The sequence below is a fragment of the Equus przewalskii genome, chromosome 15, assembly GCF_037783145.1.
Source record: "Equus przewalskii isolate Varuska chromosome 15, EquPr2, whole genome shotgun sequence".
NCBI classification, from domain to species: Eukaryota; Metazoa; Chordata; class Mammalia; order Perissodactyla; family Equidae; genus Equus; species Equus przewalskii.
Genome location: NC_091845.1, coordinates 38,099,644 through 38,113,060, shown reverse-complemented (window position 1 = coordinate 38,113,060; position 13,417 = coordinate 38,099,644). Strand labels below are relative to the sequence as shown.

Genomic DNA, 13,417 nt, shown 5'->3' with positions numbered 1-13,417 from the left:
CTTTCAGTTCTATTCCATTGATCTGTGTGTCTGTTTTTGTACCAATATCATGCTGTTTTGATTACTATGGCTTTGTAGTACATTTTAAAGTCAGGGATTGTGATCCTTCAGCTTTGTTCTTTTTTCTCAGGATTGCTTTAGCTATTTGGGGTTTTTGGCTGCCCCATATGAATTTTAGAATTCTTTGCTCTATTTCCGTGAAGAATGTCATTGGGATTCTGATTGGGATTGCACTGAATCTGTAGATTGCTTTATGTAGTATGGAAATTTTAACTACATTTATTTTTCCAATACACATGCATGGAATCTCTTTCCATCTTTTTATGTCATTATCTATTTCTTTCAATAGTGTGTTATAGTTCTCATTGTATACTTGGTTAAATTTATTCCTAGGTACTTTATTCTTTTTGGTGTGATTGTAAGTGGAATTGTGTTATTGAGTTCTCTTTCTGTAAGTTTGTTATTAGAGTACAGAAATGCAACTGAGTTTTGTAGGTTGATTTTGTACCCTGTCCCTTTACTGTAGTTAATTATTTCTATTAGTTTTGTGATGGATTTTTTTGGGTTTTTATATATAAGGTAATGTCATCTGCAAACAGTGAGTTTCACTTCTTCACTCCCTATTTGGATTCCTTTTATTCCTTTCTCTTGCCTAATTGATCTGACCAAAACCTCCAGTACTATGTTGAATAAGAGTGGTGAGAGTGAGCATCATTGTCTTGTTCCTGTTCTCAGAGGGATGGCATTCACTTTTTCCCCATTGAGTATGATGTTGGCTGTGGGTTTGTCATATATGGCCTTTATTATGTTGAGGTAATTTCCTTCTATTCCCATTTTGTTAAGAGTTTTCATCATAAATGGCTGTTGGATCTTGCATCTGTTGAGATGATCATGTGGTTTTTAGTCCTCATTTTGTTAATGTGGTGTATCACATTGGTTGATTTGTGGATGTTGAGCCATCCCCGTGTCCCTCATATAATTTTCACTTGATCATGATGTATGATCTTTTTGATGTATTGCCGTATTTGGGTTGCCAATATTTTCTTGAGGCTTTTGCATCTATGTTCATCAGCAGTATTGGCTTGTAGTGTTCTTTTTTTGTGTTGTCCTTGTTAGGCTTTGGTATCAGAGTGATGTTGGCCTCATAGAATGTGTTAGGAAGTGTTCCATCTTCCCTAATTTTTTGGAATAACTTGAGAAGGATAGGTATTGAATCCTCTCTGAAAGTTTATAGACTTCCCCAGGGAAGCCGTCTGGTCCTGGACTTTTATTCTTTGGGATGCTTTTGATTATTGTTTCAATCTCTTTACTTATGATTGATCTATTCACATTCTCTATTTCTTCTTGATTCACCTCTGGGCTGTTGTAAGAGTCTTAAGAATTTAACCATTTCCTCTAGATTGTCCATTTTGTTGGCATATAGGTTTTCATAGTATTCTCTTATAATCCATTGTAGTTTTGTGGTGTCCCTTGTTATTTTCCTCTTTCATTTCTAATTTTATTTATCTGAGCTTTCTCTCTTTTTTCTTTGTATGTCTGGCTAGGGGCTTGTCAATTTTATTTATCTTCTCAAAGAACTATCTCTTTGTTTCTTTGATCCTTTCTACTGCCTTTTTTATTTCAATAGCATTTGTTTCTACTCTGATTTGTATTATTTCTCTCATTCTGCTGACTTTGGGCTTTGTTTATTCTTCTTTTTGTAATTCAGTTAGGTGTAGTTTGGGGTTGCTTATTTGAGATTTTTCTTGTTTATTAAGATGAGCCTGTATTGTGATGAATTTCACTCCTAATACAGCTTTTGGTGCATCCCGTATGAGTTGGTATGGTATATTTTCATTTGTCTCCAGATATTTTTTGATTTCTCCTTTAATTCTTTCAATGATCCGTTTCTTGTTCAATAGTATATTGTTTTGTCTCCACATCTTTGTCCCTTTTTCAGCTTTTTTCTTCTGACTCATTTCTAGCTTTATAGCAATTGTGATTGGAAGAGGTGCTTGTTATTATTTCAATCTTCTTAAATTTATTGAGGCTTACCTTGTTTCCCAACTTATGGTCTATCCTTGAGAATGTTCTGTGTGCACTTGAAAAGAATGTGTGTTCTGCTGTTTTTGGATGGAATGTTCTATATATGTCTTTTAAGTCCAACTGGTCTAGCTTTTCATTTAATTCCGCTGTTTCCTTGTTGATTTTCTGTCTGTATGATCTATCCATTTATGTGAGTGGAACGTTGAGGTCCCTTACTATTATTATTATTAATGTTTTATTTCAGGTTGTTAATAGTTGCTTTATGTACTTTGGTGCTCCTATGTTGGCTGCATAGATATTATTTCTTCTTCATGGAATGTTTCTTTGATCATTATATACTGCTCCTCTTTGTCTCTCTTTACCTGTGTTATCTTGGAATCTAGTTTGTCTAATGTAAGTATTGCAACACCTGCTTTCTTTTGTTTGCCATTAGCTTAGAGTATCATTTTCCATCCCTTCACTCTGAGCCTGTGTTTGTCATTGGAGCTGAGATGTGTTTCCTGGAGACAGCATATAGTTGGGTCCTGTTCTTTAATCCATCTCATCACCCTGTGTCTTTTTATTGGAAAATTCAATCCGTTTATGTCTAGCGTGATTATCGATACATGAGGGCTTCATGCTGCCATTTTATCACTAATTTTCTCATTCTCCTGTGTTTCCTTTGTTTCTTCTCCTGTGAATTTTGGTCTACCAATTGAGTTATGTAGTTTTCTATGTTGTGTTTCTTTGTTTTCTCCTTATTTATTATTTGTATCTCTGTTTTTTTTTCTTTAAAGATTTTATTCTTCCTTTTTTCTCCCAAAGCCCCCAGGTACATAGTTGTGTATTTTTAGTTGTAGGTCCTTCTAGTTGTGGCATGTGGCAAGCATGATTTGATGAGTGGTGCCATATCCGCGCCCAGGATTCTATCTGGCGAAACCCTGGGCCACCAAAGCAGAGCACGGGAACTTAACTGCTAGACCATGGGGCAGGCCCTTGTTCTGATTTTTTGTTTAGTGGTTACCATGAGGTTTGTAGGTTTGTATCTCGTGGATAAGATAGTCCCCTTTCTGATGGCCTCTTATTACCTTAGACTAAAGCAATTCAGTCCCTTTCCTCTTCCCCTCCTAAGTTGTTTTTCTCACATCTTATTCCATCTTGTGTTATGAATTAGTGGTTAAAATGACAAGATTATCTTTGTTTTTGGTGTTTTCCTTCCCTTTGTCTTTAATGCTATACTTGAGTATATGCTGTCTTCCTCTTAGTCTGTTTACCTGTTTATCTCTTTACCCTGTGCTTTGTAACCCCTTTCTCCCTTTTTTTTCCCCAGGTATGAGGGCCTTCTGGAAGATTTCTTTTGGGCAGGGGGCATCTCATGGCTATGAACTCCCTCAGTTTATGTTTGTTTGGGAAAGTTTTTATTTCTCCATCTATATGAAGGATATTTTAGCTGGATAGCGTATTCTTGGATGAAAGTTTTTGTCCTTCAAAAATTTGAATATGTCATTCCAGTCTCTCCTGGCCTGTAAGGTTTCTGCAGAGAAATCCGCTGAAAGCCTGATGGGGGTTCCTTTGTAGGTTATTTTCTTCTGCCTTGCTGCCCTTAGTATTCTTTCTTTGTTATTCACTTTTGGCAGTTTCACTATTATATGCCTTGCAGTAGATCTTTTTACATGGACATATTTTGGAGATCTGGTAGCCTCTTCCACATGGATTTCCATCTCCTTCCCTAGGTGTGGGAAGTTCTCTGCTGCTATTTCTTTGAACAAGCTTTCTGCTCCATTCTCCTTGTCTTCTTCTTCTTGAATACCTATAATTCTTATGTTGCATTTCCTAATTGAGTCAGATATTTCTTGGAGACTTTCTTCATTTCTTTTTAGTCTTAGTTCTCTTTCTTCCTCTATCTGGAGCATTTCAACATGTCTATCTTCCATTATGCTGGTACAGTTCTCTATGATGTCTTCTCGAGTGTTCAGGGAATCCATGTTTTATGTCTTCCATCTCTAATATTTCTGATTGATTCTTCTTTATAGTTTCAGTTTCTTTTGTGAAGTAGCTCCTGAACTCATTGAATTGTTTCTCTACATTCTCTTTTAACTTGTTGAGTTTTTTGATTATAGCTATTTTGAATTCTTTCTCATTTAGATTCCATATTTTTGTGTTCTCAGGACTGGTTTCTGGGTACTTGTCATTTTCTCTGTCGTCTGGGGATCTAATATAATGTTTGATATTGGTAGAGAGAGTGGCACTGTTTTTGGCATTCTGGTATTATTTGGTCACAGTTACCACCTATTGCAACTGGGTGGGGGTCAAGAGCCTCATATTCTGAGCCCTCTGCCTTCCTTGAGATCCCAGGCAGTGGAACTGGGCAGGGCGGGTAGGGGGAGGGGTGCTTTCTCCTGGGTGCTCCTGCGGATTTCTCGCTCTGCTCTTGCCATCAGCTCTCCTGGGGTGTTGGCTTGACAAGGTCACCCCCTGCAAAAGCTTTCACCCCAGTAGAGGGCTTCCCTGTAGGCTGCAAGGGCCCACCGGGCATCCTTGATGTTCCCATGAATGAATGTCCCCTCCCCCCGTTCCTTCCCTCTTCGAGGCCTCCCTCTGTCCAGATTGCAGTTTTTGGAGAAGGAGTGAAGTTTTCTCTTACGCTGTTCCACCTCCTCCAAGGGGCACTCCAGCCTCTCTGCCCTGAGTCATATGGCTGTGTGGGTCTCTCCACCATTTTTTGTCTTGTGTTTGGATGTCCTCTCTTGAAGTAGGAATGTCCTTTTCATTGTATGTTGGAGGGGAGAGATTACTGGGAAAGCTCACTATGCCTTGATGCTGACATCACTCCTCAAGAATTTCTCCATTTTTAAAAAATCTTAGTTCTCTCCTCCTCCACCTGAAACATTTCTATATTTCTATCTTCTAGTTCACTAATTTCGTCTTCCATAAGGTTTGCTGTATTATTTATGGCTTCTGCATTATTTTTTTTTTTTTATCTCATAGTGTTCCTCATATCCAGAATTTCTGTATAGTATGTTTTTTAAGGGCTTCAGGCTCTTTGGTGAAGTGTTCCTTTTGTTCATTAATTTTATGCCTGAGCTCATTGAACTGTCTTTTTGTGTTTTCTTATAACTCATTGAGTTTCTTTATGACAATTATTTTGAATTCTCTGTTATTTCGATTGTAATTTTCTGTGACTTCAGGATTGGTTTCTGGAGACTTGTCATTTTCCTTTTGTTCTGCAGTGTTACTGTAGTTTTTCATGGTGTTTGATGAATTGATCCTCTCTTGGCGTATATTTGGTAGTATCAGGTCGCAGATTCCACCTGCCACTGCTGGTGAGGGGTGCAGCAGCTGTGTTTTCTGATCCTGTCCCATCTGCTTTTCTGCCAGTCAGGCCACCCTGTAGTGGCATGGGCCAGCTGCAGCCCACTTGGCAGGGTGTGCTCACTTGGGCAGGACTTCCATGCTTGCACGTGGGTTGTGGCTGGGCCTGCTGTGCTGTGTGGGCAGGTTGTGCTCCTGTAGGCGGGGCCATTGCAGTTGGCAGGTGGGTCTGGCTGAGCTGCTGTGCTAGGTAGGAGGGTTGCTTTTGTGTGGGCTGGGCTGCTGTGCTTGGCAGGTGGGTCACACTTGCATGAGTGGGGTGCTGTGCTCCCTGGCGAGTCTGGCTGAGCTGCTGTTTTTGGTGGGCAGGGCGCCTTTGCACAGGCTCAGCTGCTGCTGCTTGGTGGTGGGTGTTTGCACAAGTAGGGCCACCTCAGTAGGTGGGTGCTCCTGCAGGCTGGGCCATCACTCTGAAAGTGTTTGTGTGTGGCCAGGGCTGCCCCTGCCTCCACTCACAGTTCCACTGGCCCGTGTCTGGAGATCTGTGACCTGGATTGCTGCTGCCAGGGAGAGGGAGGAGGAGGGGTCCACTCACATAGTTCCACTGCTTCCCGGGGATCCAGTCCACCCACCTTAGGTGTATAGCTGCATGATTCTCTCAGGTGTCCTGTTGTGTTGGGAATCCTCTATTGGTTAATGAATGTCCATTTAGTTATAATTTAGAGAGGAGAGACAAAGGGAATGATTCACTTTGCCATGATGCTGACATCACTCCTCTCCAGTCAGGGATTTAAGTGGTCAGATCTGTGTTGCAATTTTAGTAAGAGTGGTGTCTGTTTCCCCTTGTTTCTATGGTAAGGCTTTCTTGGGCTTTTATTTGAGAGATTGGTCTCTTGAGTCCTGAAACACTGTAACAGATTCATTTATGTCCTTGAGAAGTTATTATCTTAGCATGCTGCTAAATTTGGCAAATACCTTGAGGATTAGACTGGTTTTCTGTTTGATGCTGGTCTCTTCCTTTGGCAGATGTTTGTTTCCAAAACACTCCAAGACTTCAGGAAATTTCATTCTCTCATAGAGAGATTTTAGCATCTCTTCCCCTTAATCTTCTGCATGGCTCCATAATTCAGCAAATGTGTGGGGTCATGTGTTTGAGCCCTCTCAGGTTTCCAGTTTATTACACCATTTCTGTGTAACTTCTAAATGCTTTGCTGGTTTCTTTTTGTTTCAGCAGCAACCCTTTGTCTGGATCAAACTCAAACTTCAACCTATATGCATAATTGGCAAACACTCCCAAGGAAGAAAATCAGCTGGCATTTGTTAGCTTAGCTTGGAAAGGTTCTCACTTCGCTGGAATTTTGGGTCATCTGGTGTTTGTTACTTCCCAAGTTCTCTAATGACTTTAGAAATATGATAATTTAAATTTATTCAGCTTTTTCTAATTGTTGTAGTAACGTTAGCCAGCTGCTACTACAATTAACTGTATTGTAATTTATGTTTTGTGTTAACTTTTCTAATTCCTATTCTCTTTTACTGTGTATTCTACAGTGTTTATTTTCCCTTTGCCTGTTCAAATTCTGTCTTCATTTTTATTATGGTTTGTTTTTTCTTTCCTCTTTTCCTGAGTTGTGTAAATTTTTGTCTCATTTTCTTCTATTGTTCTATCATCTATTTTTTGAGTTCTTGTGCTTATGCTTTCTGGTCCTTTTTCATGGAGGCTTTATTGTGTTTTTAAAATTAATGGTGGAATGCTTGATCACAACTTTTATCTGCTTCATTGCAACAGTCATGAATATTCCTGGTCTGTTGATACATTTTGCTGCTACTGTCCACCATTTTTCATTTAGTCTGTTTATATCAATGCTATTCTAGTTGCTTTTTAAAAATAGCTTTATTGAGGTATAATTAGCATACAATGAATTGCACGTATTTAGAGTGTACCATTTGATACATTTTGATATATGTGTATACTTGTGAAACCATCACCACAATCAAGATAATGAACATATCAGTTACTCTTAAAAGTTTCCTAGTTCCCTTTGTAAACCATCCCTCCTGAATCTCTGCAGTCCATTCTTAGGCAAACCCTGCTCTGCTTTATGTCACTATAAATTAGTTTGCATTTTCTAGAATTCTATATAAATGGAGTTAAAAGCATGCACTTAATTTTTGGTCTGACTTTTTTCACTCAGAATAATTATTTTGAGATTCATCCATGTTGTGCATATCAGTAATGTTTTCCTTTTTATTGCTGAGTAGTATTCCCAAACATACAGAATTACAGAGAGAGACAAATATATCCTAGGACAAAAAAGACCCGTAGCTGGCTGCTTTTATCCTAGGGAGAATGGTGGGAGGTGGTGAGAAACTGTCACAGACAGGATAGGAAGAAGCTGGTTGAACTTTCAATGAACTTTTAGTGATTGATCAGAATCCCATGGAACCCCGAGTCACAGAGCAAGTTTGCACTCACTAGCCAATTATTTTCCACTGTGTCTTCACTTAGTATGGGTTGGGAGTGTGCCAGAGGCTGAGGAAAGTGCAGAAGGACTGTGAGGAAACCCCCAAGATTCATGGGGTCTTTACCAAGTACATGGCAGTGGTGTGCCAGTGACTGGTGACAGGACATGAAAACTGAGAGAGATCTCCCTGAGGTACATGAGATCTTCATCAAGAGCATAGCAACAACTTGCTGAAGACTGAGAGTAAGGCAGGTAGGTGGAAAGTGATTTCCCAAGATATAAAAAGCCAAGGACCTAAAAGGCTGGTAGCTTGGCTATAAATCAGAGAGAAACACAGCATGAGATAGATTGAGTTCTCTGGTGGTTTGTGAAGCAGAGAGAGAAGTCTCTTGTGGTTCAACTGGGCTGGAAAACCATAGATATTCATAATCTTGCTGGTGCTTAGATTCCTAACCTTGCTGAAGGAAAAATTATGGTTCTGCATCCAGAACATTTGTGAAGCAGTGGTGAACTAAATCAGATTAAGCTGAAAACAAAACTAGACCCCGCTTAAGTGTTTATTAGATTGATTCAGTCTCCCAGCCTAGTGGGCTGATAAGGAAAGGGCATGAAACGATTGTCTTTACACAAAATTGTCTGGCATACAGTAAAAAATTATGATACACACAATGAAGGAAGATAAAAATGACTCATAATCAAAAGACAAAATAGTCAATAGAAGCAGTTTCACAGATGACCTAGATGTTTGCATCAGCAGATAGGGACTTTAAGATAACTATAATAAATATGCTAAAGGATATAGGATAAAAGTGAATAACAAGTATGAAGAGATGGGGAATGTCACCAGGGAAATAGAAACTGAAAAAGAACCACATAGGAATTTTAGAAACAAAAAGTACAGTATCAGAAGTCAAGAATTCATTTGGTGGGCTTAGCTGCAGACAGGATGTAGAGGTAGGAAGGATGAGGCAACTTATAGACAGCCCCATAGAAATTATCTATACTGAACTGTAAAGAAAAAGTTGGATAATGAACTGAACAGAACTTCTGAGATCTCTGGAATAAAATCAGAGTAACATATGGGTACTTGGCGTCCCAAAAGTAAGGTAGAGAGGAAATGGAAGAAAATAAATAATTGAAAAAATAATTGCCAAGAATTTTCCACTATTGACGAAAGATACCAGTCCATAGATCCAACAAGCTCAGGGCAACCCACACAGGATTACCTAGGTAAATTATATTGAAAGAAAATCTTAAGATTAGCCAGAGATAAAAGGCACTTAGGGGAGAAACAAAAAGAATGATAATAATGTGTCATAGAGTTTATAACATATGTAGAGGTAAAATATGCCAACAGGAGCACAAATGGTGGGGAAAGAGAGATGCTGAAGTCAGTTCTTACATTGTTTCTGAGGTATTAAAATATTATTTAGGGAAAGATCATGGTAAGTTAATGATACATATTGTAATCACCAAAGTACTGAAAACATCAAATAGCGTGCCTAAAAGTCAGTAGAAGAAGCAAGTGAAATTTTAAAATGTTCTCTATTAACCAGAAACAAAAAAGGGACATGAAGTCACCAAGAATGGCAGAGTAGGGAGCTTCAAGGATTCACTCTTCTACTGATGCAGCAATTAAGCTGGCAAAAACTGTCATAATGAACTTTTTTGGCACTCTGGAATCTAATAAAAAATTTAGAACAACCAGGTAAATGCTCAATGAAGAAAGAGGCTGCTAAATTTTGGTAAGAGTTTTGTGACTCTTTTGCTTACCCACCTACCATCCCTCATTCCCTAGCTGTTAGCAGCTATGAGGTCAGTAGCCCACATTCCTAGTGTGGCTTGCTAGTGCCAGAGGGGTCAATATGGACTTTATTCTCAAAGAATTGTCGTTGTGCATTTTGACCTGTCTAGAAGTACTGTGAGGGGCTGGCTCAGGGGCTTGCCTTTGTTTTGCCCCACTCAGAACTCCTTCAGGACTGGAGTAGCCTCCAGGGCAATGTTTGTTGAAATCACTTAAAGGCATATACTATCTGCAGCCACCTGCGGCAAGGGGTGGCAGAAGAGACAAGCAGAAGACACACTGAAAAACCTAGGAAGGGATAGGCTGGTGAAGGAGATACACTGGGGAATAATGTGCTTTACAGAGGGTATACCAGGGAATTGAAAGTTCATCTGCCTACCCAGTGCTAGACACACGCTCAAAAAAGACCTGAGAAGACCCTAAACTTGTACTTCTGTCTGATCTTTAGGTACTGTGTGTGCAGGAAGTAAAGGTTAAGGGAGAATTGTGAATGGCCCAGCTAAGCATTGGAGGTGTGCCTTAACTCAGCCCAATCTATAAAGGCCAGGAAAGTAATTTTTTCTCTCCACTTTGGCTCCAGGCCTTTAAGAAAATCTCTGTAAAACCACAAGCTGAGCACTAAGCCAGTGGAACCGAGACTTCAGTGACCACATACCACAAAGAAGTACGCTCTTCATAAAACTAGTTTAGAAAAGTCACTAAACACACAACTACAACCCACAATAAGCAAGAACAAACAGCTTCGGGGAGGAGAAAGAATCAGATTTCCAGAGTTACCACATTATAATATTCAAAATGTCCAGTTTTCAACAAAAAACCTTCTAGGACATGCAAAGAAACAAAACCTATAGCCCATTCACAGGGAAAAAAAGAAACAAAAACTGTCCCTGAGGAAACCTGGAGATTAGAATTACTAGACAAAAACTTTGTAATTTTTAAAAATTGAGGTCACATTGGTTTATAACATTATGTAAATTTCAGGTGTACATCATTATATTTCAACTTCTGTATAGACTGCATTATGTTCACCACCGAATGTCTAATTGTCATGTCACCTTACACATGTGCCCCTTTACCCCTTTCGCCCTCCCCCTACGCAGTTCGCCTCTTGTAACCACCAATCTGTTCTCTGTATGTATGTTTCTTTGTTTATCTTCCACGTATGAGTGAGGCCATATGGTAATTGTCTTTCTCTATCTGACTTATTTTGCTTAGTGTGATATCCTCAATGAGGTCCGTCCACGTTGTCACAAATGGCAAGATTTTTGTCTTTTTTATGGCTGAGTGATATTCTGTTGTATATATATATATCACATCTTCTTTACCTGTTCATCCGTTGATGGGACTTAGGTTGCTTTCAAGTCTTCGCTATTGTGAATATTAGAGCTATGATATTGGGGTGCATGTACCTTTTTGAATTAGTGTTTTCATGTTCTTTGGATAAATACCCAGAAATAGAATAGCTGGATCATATGGTATTTCTATTTTAATTTTTTTGAGAAATCTCCATACTGTTTTCCATAGTGGCTGCACCAGTTTATACTACCACTAACAGTGTACAAGGTTTTACTCCACATTCTCTCCAACATTTGTTATTTTTTGTCTTTCTAATAGCCATTCTGATGGGCTACAATCTCATTGTAGCTTTGATTTGCATTTCCCTAATAATTAGTGACGTTGAACATCTTGTTATGTGCCTGTTGGCCATCTGTATATCTTCTTTGGAAAATGTTCATATTGTCTGCTCATTTTTTGATTGAGTGGTTTGGTTCCTTTGTTGTTGTGTTGTATGAGTTCTTTATATATTTTGGATGTTAACCCCTTATTGGATATATGATTTGCAAATATCTTTTCTCAATTAGTAGGTTATCTTTTTGTTTTGTTGAATGGTTTTCTTTGCCATGTAGAGCTTTTTAGTTTGATGTAGTCCCATTTGTTTAGTTTTTATTTTGTTTCCTTTGCCTGAAGAGACATGATACTCAGAAAGATACCGTGAAGACTGATATCAAAGATCATTCTGCCTATGTTTTCCTCTAGGAGTTTTATGATTTCAGGTCTTACATTCAAGTCTTTAATCCATTTTGAGTTAATTTTTGTGTATGATGTAAGATAATGGTCTGCTTTCATTTTTTTGCGTGTCGCTCTCTAGTTTTCCCAACACTGTTTATTGAAGGGACTTTCTTTTCTCCATTGCACATTCTTGGCTCCTTTGTCAAAAATTAGCTCTTCATAAATATGTGGGTTTATGTTGGGGCTCTCAATTCCGTTCTGTTGATCTGTGCATCTGTTTTTCTGACAGTATCATGCTCTTTTGATTACTACAACTTTGTAGTATACTTTGAAATCAGGGAGTGTGATATGTCAAGCTTTGTTCTTTTTTTCTCAGGATTGATTTGGCTATTCTAGGTCTTTTGTTGTTCAGTATAAATTTTAGGATTCTCTGTTCTATTTCTGTGAAAAGTGTCATTGGGACTTTGGTAGGGATTACCTTCAATCCGTAGATTGCTTTAGGAAGTATGGACATTTTAACTATGTTAATTCTTCTAATTCATGAACACAGAATATCTTTCCGTTTCTTTGTGTCCTCTTATATGTCTTTCAGTAATATTTTATGATTTTAAGTGTACATGTATTTCACCTCTTTGGTTAAGTTTATTTCTAGGCATTTTATTCTTTTTGTTGCAATTGTAAATGGAATTGTATTCTTGATCTCTCTTTCTGGTATTTTATTGTTAGTATATAGAAACACAACTGTTTTTTGTATGTTGGTTTTGTACCCTGTAACTTTACTGTGTTTATTTGTTGTGTATTCTTTAGGATTGTCTACATATAAAATCATGTCATCTGCAAATAGTCACAATTTTACTTCTTTCTTTCTGGTTTGGATCCTTTTTATTTCTTTTTTCTTGCCTAATTGCTCTGGCTAGAGCTTCCAATACTATGTTGAATAAGAGTGGCAAAAGTGAGCAACCTTGTCTTGCTTACTGTTATTAGAGGGATAGTTTTCAGTTTTTGACCGTTGGCTATGATGTTAGGTGTGGGTTTGTCATATATACCCTTTATTATGTTGAAGTGCTTCTCTTCTATACCCATTTTATTGAGAGTTTTTATCATAAATGGGTGTTGGATGTTGTCAGATGCTTTCTTTGAGTCTGTTGAGATGATCATGTGGTTTTTATTCCTCATTTTGTTAATGTGGTGATGGCATTGCTTGATTTGCAGATGTTGAACCATCCCTATGTCCCTGGTATAAATACCACTTGATCATGGTGTATGGTCCTTTTAATGTATTGCTGTATTTGGTTTGCCAATATGTTTTTGAGTATTTTTGCATCTGTGTTCATCAGCGATACTGGCCTATAATTTTCCCTTTTTGTGTTGTCCTTGTCTGGCTTTGGGATTGGGATGATGCTAGCCTTGCGGAATGAGTTAAGAAGTGTTCTTTCTTGGGCTGGCCCTGTGGCCGAGTGGTTAAGTTCGCGCGCTCTGCTGCAGGCGGCCCAGTGTTTCGTTGGTTTGAATCCTGGGCACAGACATGGCACTGCTCATCAAACCACGCTGAGGCAGCGTCCCACATGCCACAACTAGAAGGACCCACAACGAAGAATATACAACTATGTACTGAGGGGCTTTGGGGAGAAAAAGGAAAAAAATAAAATCTTAAAAAAAAAGTGTTCTTTCTTCTTCAGTTTTTTGGAATAGTTTGAGAAAGATAGGTATTAAGTTGCCTTTGAATGTCTGGTAGAATTCTCCAGAGAAGCCATCTGGTCCTGGACTTTCATTTTTTGGGCAGTTTTGATTACTATTTCAATCTCTTTACTTGTGATTCATCTGT

The 13,417-nt window shown here is 38.6% G+C and overlaps 1 protein-coding gene across 38 annotated transcripts in view; it reads left to right on the top strand.

The window, feature by feature from the left end:
- Window positions 1-13,417, top strand: part of DOCK3 (dedicator of cytokinesis 3) — a 445,464-nt gene that overhangs the window by 21,621 nt on the left and 410,426 nt on the right. The gene's annotated exons all lie outside the window — the stretch shown is intronic.